Here is an 11,261-nt window from a genome sequence, read left to right as displayed (position 1 = left end):
AAGACACCTGAAGAAAGAGATAAGATGGCCAGGATTCCATATGCTTCGGTTATTGGAAGTTTAATGTATGCAATGTTGTGTACTAGGCCAGATATCGCATATGCTATTAGTTTGATTAGCAGGTATCAATCCAATCCAGGTTTGGAATACTGGATAGCTGTCAAGAATATCCTTAAATACTTGAGAAGAACTCAAGATTTATTCTTGATATATGGAGGTGGAGACTTGCAATTAGATGGTTATACTGATTCTGATTTCCAATTAGATATCGATGATAGAAAGTCTACCTCTAGATATGTGTTCATTTGTAATGAAGGTGCAGTCAGTTGGAAGAGTTCCAAACAGAGCACGACTGCAGATTCCACTACAGAGGCTGAGTATATTCTCGCATCGGATCTCGCAAAGGAAGTTATTTGGATAAAGAAGTTCGTGATAGAACTTACAGTAGTTCCTTCCATTGAGTCAGCGGTTCCACTACACTGTGACAACAATGGAGTAGTCATACAAGCTAAGGAACCAAGGTCTCACCAAAAATCCAAACACATAGAAAGACGCTACCACATTATTAGAGAAATAGTTGGGCGAGGCGATGTAGCCATGCAGAAAATAGCATAAGCTGAAAATACAGCGGATCCATTCACTAAGCTTTTGTCACAAGCTCAGTTAGACCGACATCTTGGGAAGATAGGTCTAAGATATTGTAATGAATGGCTCAAGTGCTAGTGGGAGATTGTTAGTAGTATGCCCTAGAGCATATCCTTTAGTATGTATCTTGTACATACTTTTATTAATAAAAGGTATTTCCACTTTTCCGTTTACATAATATATTTATGTGCAATAGAAAAGGTCCATTGATATTTTTTTAGAAATATTATTCTTAAGTTGTTAAGAATATAAGTGACAATATTTCTAGCACAAAGTATCATAAATAGGTTCACAACCGAGGATACTTCATAATAAGGACATGACTAATCTAGAAAGATTGTATTCATGTTTGTTACCAAGTTATTTATATGAGATAGAAATAAGATGGAGTGGTGAGTCTCATGCCATATAGCAAACATGATAGGCACTTATAAATGATAAGTAGGCGGAACTAGTGACACTTATGACAAGCGCATGGAGTTTACTCTTGTCAATGTTTTGTCATAAATCATATCAGTGCATATAATCTTTAGACCCGAGATAGCACAGTTATCTTATATATAGGTAGTTTGAGTTTGATACTGCTTTCATACTTGTACTGTGTATGGGTATATGGGCATATGTTGGCTCCTACTAGTTATACATGGAGGTAGGTGTTGATCAAGATGGAATCTGTTCCTCTAAGTAAATAGAGATAAAATCCTATGTTCATTTTATTGTTCTTGATGTTTCAAGTTCCTGGCCAGGACAAATAGATTTATTCAGAAAAGAGTTTCTGATGAGAAAATCTTTTTAATGAAGAACTGGATTTAAAAGAGAACATAATATTCATAGCAAATGGAGTTTGACATAAACCATGACTCCAGCTTGAGTTGAGATTTTGTAACAGAGAGATTCTAGTGCATGGTAACATATGATTATAGATTCATTTAAGGTAAACCTTATTACTAATTGGGTGGCAATGGCATGCTATGCTAGGTGTTAACCATGGTCTATGAGGTTCATAAAATGATTTAGAGAAATCATTTATGGTAAGAAAGAGTTCTGATGATATTAAGAGTTGATATCATGTCTCATTGCCAATTAGTGATGAGCCTAGTAAGTCACACACATACACAAGTTATCATCTAATTAAATATGATTTAATTAATTAATTAAAGAGTTTAATTGATTAATTAAATAGGTTTGGTTTGCAATTAGATTGCAAAGTCCCTAGCATGACTTGAAACCAAATCTAGATTATTGGATGTGTAGTATAAGTTAAATTTATATTTAAAGTGTTTAAATATGAATTTAATTAATGAGAAATGAATTAATAGAGATTAATTAATTAATTTATATTTGATATAAATTTATTAGAAGAAGAGAAATAATTATTTTGGGTTGATAAATCAAAATTAAGACACAGGGACATTTTGGTCATTTCACAGTGTGACACGTGGCACCATGAGATGGTGACACATAGGATTACACATAAGCTTGCCAAATGTTTTTAATCATGTAAGATGATTAAAATCAAGATTAAATATAGGTTTGACACTTGGCACAATATGATTGGGTCACTTAAACCTAGAGCTAATCAAAGGGTGACATGTGGCAAGGGTTTAATGTGTTAACCTAGGTGTATAAGTGTTGTTATGAAAAAGAAAAACAACCAGCAGCCACTCCTCTCCTTTGTCACGCCATTTTGAGGCTCTCTATCTATTCTTCTTCATCTCTCATCAATTCAAAGAGATTAGCCATCAATCTCTTGAATTAAGAACACTAGAAATTGTTTCTAGTGTCCTGTTTACATCTCTAATCTCTTAAAAGGCAGAACATGAACTTCTAAATAATAGAAAAAGCTTTAGAAGCTGTTCAAGGGCTGCCATAGGTGTTCTTGGTGTGGACAAGCTAGAGGGACAACATTTGGTATCCTGAAGACGAATCTAAAAGGCGCAGACACGCTGTAGTGCATCAAGAGGTTAGTGTAATCATTCTTGATTTAATCTAGGGTTCTAAAAGTAATCTGATTAATTTTAAAATCTTAAATGGCAAATAAAGATCCAAAAACATATTAAAAGAGTTTTAATATGTTGTTTATCATTGAAATCAAATAGATAAAAATAAATCTTGCATGATGCATGTGACCCTAGGTGAAAATTTTTGAATTCAATGGTGTAAACTTCTATTTTTCACGCTTCCGTTCCTTTAATTGGCATGGAGCTTTTTATCTTTTCTTTGCCCGAGCACCACTCCAACTGCAAAGCCACTCGCATCGCACATCACCTCGAATGGCAGCTCCTAACTGTGGTCTGCATCGTGCCTTGAGATCAGGGCTTCTTTGATCCTGTTAAAAGAGACAAGGCAATTTTCATCAAAATCAAAGGGAACATCTTGACTTAATAGGTTGGTAAGTGGCTTAGCTATTTTGGAAAAATCTTTAATGAATCTTTTGTCGAACCCTGCATGTCCCAAAAAGCTTCGCACTCCCTTGACAGATATTGGTGGTGGCATGTTTTCAATGATCTCAAATTTTGCCTTATCAACCTCAATTCCTCTTTCTAATATCAAATGTCCCAGCACTATACCTTCCCTTACCATGAAGTGGCATTTTTCCAAATTTAGAACCAGATTTGATTCTTCACATCTTTGCAACACCTTAGATAAATTAGCTAGGCAATCATCAAAAGTAGTTCCATAGACGAAAAAATCATCCATAAATACTTCCATGATATTTTCAATATAATAAAAAAAAATATCCATCATGCATCTTTGAAAGGTAGCAGGGGCATTACAAAGACCAAAAGGCATTCTCCTATATGCAAATGTTCCATAAGGGCAAGTGAATGTGGTCTTTTCTTGGTCTTCTGGGTGAATAGGAATTTTAAAGAATCCCGAATACCCATCTAGATCACTAAAATAAGAGTTTTTTGCTAACCTTTCTAGCATTTGGTCAATGAAAGAGAGAGGAAAATGGTCTTTTCTGGTGGCACTATTCAATTTCCTATAATCTATGCACATTCGCCAACCAGTGGCTACCCTAGTAGGGATCAGTTTGTTGTTTGCATTTTGGATAACAGTTGTCCCACCTTTCTTGGGAACTACATGTACTGGACTAACCCATTTACTATAAGAAATTGGGTATATGATACCTGCATCTAATAGTTTCAAAATTTCCTTCTTGACCACTTCTTTCATGTTTGGGTTAAGTCTTCTTTGGTGCTCTATAGTGGGTTTACTGACTTCCTCCATAGGTATCCTATGCATGCAAATCGAGGGGTTAATCCCTCTCAGGTCTTCTATTATGTACCCTATTTTTCTTATTCTAACTTTGACAAGTTAGCATTGATTATAACAGGATATTTAGAGTTTGAGTCCATGAATGCATATTTTAACGAGGATGGGAGAGGTTTAAGCTCTACCTATTTGGTGTTTTCCTGGAGCTTGTCCTTCGGTTGTTCCTCCTTTAACTCCTCCATCTCAGAGGCTTGAGCTAGGGGTAGGAGTGGATGAGCTGCTAGCTGTTGTACATAGGCTGCCATTTCTGTGTTTTCATTATTTGCCGTGTGACTGTGCACAATGCATGCTTCAAGAGGATCTTTATGATGTATTTTATGAAATTCCTCTTCAACTTGTTTGTCAATTATGTTGACCTTAAAGCATTCAACCAGTTTGAATTTGTGTTTCATTGTGTGGAACAAGTTGAATTCCACTTCTTCTTCTCCTACCTTGAGGGTTAGTCGCCCATTTTTTATGTCTATGATTGCTCCAGCGGTTGCCAAGAATGGTCTTCCCAAGATGATAGGGATCTGAACATCTTCTTCCATCTCAAGGACAACAAAGTGTATTGAAATGAAGAATGCAACCACTTTGATGGGGATGTTCTCAAGTATGCCCACTGGATATTTAACTGATCGATCGGCCAATTACAGTGAAATTGTCATGGGCTTCAGTTCTCCGATCTCTAGCTTTTTGCATATTGATAGAGGCATTAAACTCACACTTGCCCCAAGATCACATAAGGCTTTGTCTATTTTCTTGTTGTCAATGAGGCAGGATATGGAAAAGCTTCCTGGATCTTTCAACTTTGGAGACAGCTTATTTTGCAGTATGGCACTGCATTCCTTTGTTAGAGCAGTCATCTCATAGTCTTCTAGTTTTCTTTTCTTTGACAGAATTTCCTTAAGAAATTTAGCATATGATGGCATCTGAGAGAGTGCTTTTGTGAAGGAAATGTTGATATAAGGTTTCTGTAAAACTTCTAAAAACTTTCCAAACTGCTTGTCCAATTTTGCTTTTTGAAATCTCTGAGGAAAAGGTAGGGGAGGCTGGTATGGCTTTGGTAACTTCTTTTTCTTCGCTGCTTCCTCTTTCTAATCTTTCTTGGCTTCTTCCTCCCTTTTATTTGCTTGGCTTTCAGATTCTTCTGAGGTCTCCTCTGTTGGTTCTTCCTCTGATTGTACTACAGTTCTCCCACTCCTCAATGTAACTGCCTTACAATGCTCCCTTGGGTTCATCTCTGGTTGACTAGGTAGTTTACCAGCAGCCTTACTTGAAGAACTTGCTTGTTGAGTAATTTGATTCTTTAGCATCTTATTATGGGTAGCAAGTTGGTCCATTCTAGAAGTTAGCTATTTAATTAATTCATTCTATTGTTGTTGAGTTGCTAGGAAACCTTCCATCATGGATTCCATGGTCATCTTCAGTTTAGGTTGCTGAGGTTGAGGAGGCGGTGGTGGCTGTGAAAAGTTTTGGCCTCTATTCTGAAATCCAGCCATTGCTAGTGGTTTGTACCCCTGTTGCTTATTTATTGGCTGATTCTGTTGATTGGACCATGAGAAATTTGGGTGGTTCCTTCATCCAGGGTTATAAGTGTTTGAATATGGATTGTTGGGCTGCCTCTGGTTGAAGTTTCCTCCATTATTCACATAGTTCATCTGTTTTGTGAAAGGTTCATTTAAGCTGTTATATTCTGAATTCATGTATCCTCCTCCATAGTTGTCCTCATGTTGACTATTCATCCCTACTGTATTGGCTTGCATTTTATCAAGCCTCCTTGTGAGCTGATCAAATTGGGCATTTATCAGGGTTAGAGCGTCCATTTCCAGGACCCCTGCTGTTCTCCTTGCATTTCCTCTTTCATTTGACCACTCATAATTATGGTATGCAACCCTCTCTAGAAGTTCAAGTGCTTGTGTCACTGTTTTCTCCATTAGGTCATCTTCTGCAGCTGAATCAACTGTGCTTCTTGTAGGGGGTAGTAACCCATTATAGAAGTTCTGCACTAGTAGCCAATCCTCTATGCCATGGTGTGGACATTCCCTCTGTAGGTCTTTATATCTTTCCCATGCGTCATATAGTGATTCACCTTCCTTTTGTCTAAAGGTGTTGAGCTCAAGTCTCAATCTTGTAGTCTTTGCAAGTGGGAAGTACCTTGCTAGAAAAGCTTGTGAGAGGGTTTTCCATATGGTGAATGTTCCAGCTAGTTGAGAGAGTAACAACTTCCTTGCTCTGTCTCGAAGGGAGAATGGGATTGCTCTGAGTCTTATGGCTTGATCAAAAACTCCATTCATCTTGAATGTGTCACAAAGGGCAAGAAAGCACTAGAGGTGATAGTGTGGATCTTCTGTTGGTGAACCTCTGAACTAGGTTTGTTGTATCATTTGAAGCCATGCTGGTTTTAACTCAAAATTGTTAGCTTCCACTATGGGTCTTGTGACATTGGGCTAAAATCCTTAGATAGATGGAGCTCCATAGTTTCGTAAGAGTCTTGGCCTGTCATTATTATCGACCATGGTTATATATGGAGGTAGGTATTGATCAAGATGGAATCTGTTCCTCTAAGTAAATAGGGATAAAATCCAATGTTTATTTAATTGTTCTTGATGTTTCAAGCTCTTGTCCATGACAGATATATTTAATTAGAAAAGAGTTTCTGATGAGAAAGTCTTTTAATCAAGAACTGGAATTAAAAGAGAACATAATATTCATCACAAATGGGGTTTGACATAAACAATTAAATTTTGGATAAATTATGGGTCTTCCATAAGGATAAGTTTATAAAAAAAAAAAGAAAGAAAAAAAAAGTAAAAAAGAGTTGACTTCCTCACCATTGTCGTCTCTCTCTCACTCTCTCCCTTACTCTCACTTAAACCTCTATTGAAGCTCACCTTGAGATTGGAGAAAACTTAAATTCAGCCATAGAGATAGTAAGCCCCTTTATTTAAACCTTGTGTATGAGATTTAGAAGGAAGATTGAATAAGCAAAGGAAAGGAAAGAAAGAAGAGAATTGAAGAAATTGGAGGTAAGTAATTTAGTTTGAGAAATTTAGCTTCTTAGTTATGTTTTTAGTTTAAGTAACCTAGAACTCAACTTAAAAATGAAAGTAAACACTTGTTAAGGGACCATAGGAAATTCAGCTAGCCTAGAGAGATATTGGATTTGATGGAAAATATTGGAATTAAAGTGTTAGAGAAGTTGGGTTAAGTGTGTATATGTGATTTGTGTAGTTGGATTGCATGAATTGTGATGATTAGACAAATTAGGGTTTTGGCACATAGGGTTTTGAAAGCCAAAAATGTGAGAATTGGTCAATTGGTGTGTTTGACCTTGTTTGGGATGAAAAATGGTCATTTGTGACCAATTGAGATGTGTTGGAAGTGTTGGAAGTGAGTTTGAATTTGGATTGAAAATGGTCATGCTGTCCCTTTGAGGGACCAAAACTGAAAATTTACAAGTTTAATTGGTATGAGACCAATTGGGAATGAAAATAGACACAAAATGGAACATTTTTCATTTAGGAATCATTCCTAAAAAGTGACCATAACCTAGTGAACAAATTGACCAAATCCAGATTTCTGCAGTTTGACCTGTACAAAAATGACCAAATGAACAGTATTTGTTCATTTGGCGATAACTTGGGCTCGGTAGGTCTAAATGATCTAAAATTTTACTAGTGGGCAGCTGAGATATAGCCTAAAACTTTCATGAAGAACACAAACCCAAATTATGCCGTTAACCAAGTCATTTGGCCACCCAAATTTGGTGACCTAAAACTGCCAGAACCAGTTTGGTGCCCAGAAATCTAGGTTAAGTCTAATCCGGCAGCCATGATTCAAATGGCTATAACTTGAGCTACAAAACTCCAATTAGAGTGATTCAAAAAGGAGAATAAAGTTAAGACAATAAGGAACATTTTCTAGGAAGAAACTTTTGCCAAATTCTAACAGCAAAATGACCAATGGAACAGTGCAACCTAAGACACCAAAACCGAAAATTTGCAATTTTGCCTAAAAGACCTAAGTTTTGAGAAAATGACCAAAACCAACAAATTTAGTGACCAAAATGTGGTATGTGGGTGAAGTTGGAATTCTCATACCTATTAAGCCTTAGAAAGTCAACAAAGTGACTTAAATAGTGTAGTGAATAGTAACCTCGAAACACAAATTTTAAAGAGCGTTAGGTTTAGCATATATAAGCTAGATAAAAGTGAATTTAAATTTATTTTTGGATTTATGCTAAGTTATAGTACTGAAACAATGTGAAACTGTTTGTTTCAGCTGAAAAAGGCTCGGAAAGTCTAAAAGACTGAGTCAAGGCATAGAGGCGACTCACGTCAGGTTTGTGCACAATAAACCCTATTTAAGCATTTTATCATTGAAAAATGGATTTAGTATGCATTATGAGTTTAAGAACTTTTGTGTTGCCACTTTGTGAATGAAAATGTAACTTTGGAAATTGATTTGATTTTTGTATGCAATATTTGAATAAATTGTTTTAATTTGATTTCGGATTCACACCTAGCATGACAGTACCATATTATTCCCCCATTATGGGCTTGAGATCGATTATTTTCCTCCATCTCTAGTTTACCAGTTGAGGTTGTAGATCGGATGAGTACTCATTAGCTAGCTAGCCACCTCCCTCATTGATTTCGATTAGTGGGGTTGTAGATCACTTTGTCGTGGTGTAAAACGCGGCATTGATCGGAAATTTTGTGTCATGGCTTAAGTTATGTATGAATTGGCAACACTGTGTTTATTAAATTATTTGACTCAAAAATTTTGCTATAATGAGTTTTGATAATTGGTGAAATGTAATTGTGCAATATTTAAATTGTGTTTTCTCAATAAATGATTTATGTATTGTATTTTAAATTTTTATTGTGCACCACTGATTATTTTTATACTCAGCGATAGCTTATTTTACTGTCGCAGATAAGAGCAAGGAGAAAGCAGCAGAGTGAGCTGCTATTGATATTGAGGACCACTGATCTTTTTGTACGGGTATTATTTTATACCTTTGTAGTTATTTTGATGTAAATATTGTAATGTCAAATGTATTAATGTAAAGTTGAGCAGTTATATAATAAATTATAATAGTATTATTTGTTGTATTTTATATCTGTAAATTAAACTTGTGAATGTAAATTAGCTTTATTGAATGAAATGATGAAATGTTTTGAGATGATAAACTTAGATTAAATTGTGGAATTATTTTGAAGTGGAATTGACTTGAGTTATGTTGAATTGAGATTATTTGGAGGTTGGGAGTGAAGGAACGGAAGCGTGAAAAACACAAGTTTGTACCATTGAATTCAAAAATTTTCACCTAGGGTCACATGCACCATGCAAGATTTATTTTTATCTATTTGATTTCAATGATAAACAACATATTAAAACTCTTTTAATGTGTTTTTCGATCTGTATTTGCCATTTAAGATTTTAAAATTAATCAGATTAATTTTAGAACCCTATATTAAATCAAGAACGATTACACTAACCTCTTGATGCACTGCAGCGTGTCTGCGCCTTTGAGATTCATCTTCAGGACACTAGATGTTGTCCCTCTAGCTTGTCCACACCAAGAACACCTATGGCAGCCCTAGAAAAGCTTCTAAAGCTTTTTTCTATTAATTAGAAATTCAAGTTCTGCCTTCTAAGAGATTAGAGATGTAAACAGGACACTAGAAACAATTTCTAGCGTTCTTAATTGAAGAGATTGATGGCTAATCTCTTTGAATTGATGAGAGATGAAGAAGAATAGAAGAAAAGCCTCAAAGTGGCGTGACAAAGGAGAGGAGTGGCTGCTGGTTGCTTTTTCTTTTCATAACAATACTTAAATAGCTAGGTTAACACATTAAACCCTTGCCACATGTCACCCTTTGATTAGCTCTAGGTTTAAGTGACCCAATCACATTGTGCCAAGTGTCAAACCTATATTTAATCTTGATTTTAATCATCTTACATGATTAAAAAAAAACATTTGGCAAGCTTATGTGTAATCCCATGTGTCACCATCTCATGGTGCCACGTGTCACACTGTGAAATGACCAAAATGCCCCTGTGTCTTAATTTTGAGTTCTTAACCCAAAATAATTATTTTTCTTCTTCTAATCAATTTATATCAAATATAAATTAATTAATTAATCTTTATTAATTAATTTCTCATTAATTAAATTCATATTTCAACACTTTAAATATAAATTTAACTTATACTATATATCCAATAATCTAGATTTGGTTTCAAGTCAAGCTAGGGACTTTGCAATTTAATTACAAACCAAACCTATTTAATTAATCAATTAAACTCTTTAATTAATTAATTAAATCATATTTAAATAGGTGATAACTTGTGTATGTGTGTGACTTACTAGGCTTATCACTAATTGGCAATGAGACATGATATGAACTCTTAATATGATCAGAACTCTTTCTTACCATAAATGATTTCTCTAAATCATTTTATGAACCTCATAGACCATGGTTAACACCTAGCATAGCATGCCATGGCTACTCAATTAGTAATAAGGTTTACCTTAAATGAACCTATAATCATATGTTACCATGCACTAAAATCTCTCTGTTATAAAATCTCAACTCAAGCTGGAGTCATGGTTTATGTCAAACTCCATTTGCTATGAATATTATGTTCTCTTTTAATTCCAGTTCTTGATTAAAAAGATTTTCTCATCAGAAGCTCTTTTCTGAATAAATATCTTATGTAAACAGAAAAGTGGAAATGCCTTTTATTAATAAAAATATGTACAAGATACATACTAAATGATATGGTCTAGGACATACTACTAACAATATCTGCCACTAGCACTGGAGCCATTCATTACAATACCTTAGACCTATCTTCTCAAGATGTCGGTCTAACTGAGTCTGTGACATAGGCTTAGTGAATGGATCAGCTGGATTTTCAGCTAATGTTATTTTTTGCATGGCTACATCGCCTTGCCCAACTATTTCTCTGATAATGTGGTAGCGCCTTTCTATGTGTTTGGATTTCTGGTGAGACCTTGGTTCCTTAGCCTGTATGACTGCTCCATTGTTGTCACAATGTAATGGAACTGCTGACTCAATGAAAGGAACTTCTGTAAGTTCTGTCACGAACTTCTTTATCCAAACAGCTTCCTTTGCAGCATCTGATGCAGCAATATACTCAGCCTCTATAGTGGAATCTGCAGTCGTGCTCTGTTTAGAACTCGTCCAACAGACTGCACCCCCATTTCTGTAACACCCCTATGTTTGGTAGTGCGTTCTACTATTCTGGTGACCAGTGTTGTCTGGACAGCTAGGATGCCTAGAACTACACTTTGATATGAGGGAGGAGACATAAAATAATGAAA

General features: G+C 35.5%; 1 non-coding gene across 1 annotated transcript; it reads left to right on the top strand.

The window, feature by feature from the left end:
- The first annotated feature begins 5,928 nt into the window (after positions 1-5,928).
- LOC131180494 (small nucleolar RNA R71) lies at positions 5,929-6,035 on the top strand. The gene has a single exon (XR_009149261.1). It is a non-coding gene; the product is annotated as a small nucleolar RNA R71 (small nucleolar RNA).
- The last annotated feature ends 5,226 nt before the right edge of the window (positions 6,036-11,261 follow it).

This window comes from Hevea brasiliensis, chromosome 5 (genome assembly GCF_030052815.1).
Source record: "Hevea brasiliensis isolate MT/VB/25A 57/8 chromosome 5, ASM3005281v1, whole genome shotgun sequence".
Lineage (NCBI taxonomy): Eukaryota > Viridiplantae > Streptophyta > Magnoliopsida > Malpighiales > Euphorbiaceae > Hevea > Hevea brasiliensis.
The sequence above is the reverse complement of the archived record's forward strand: the minus strand, read 5'-3'. Positions and strand labels throughout refer to the sequence as shown.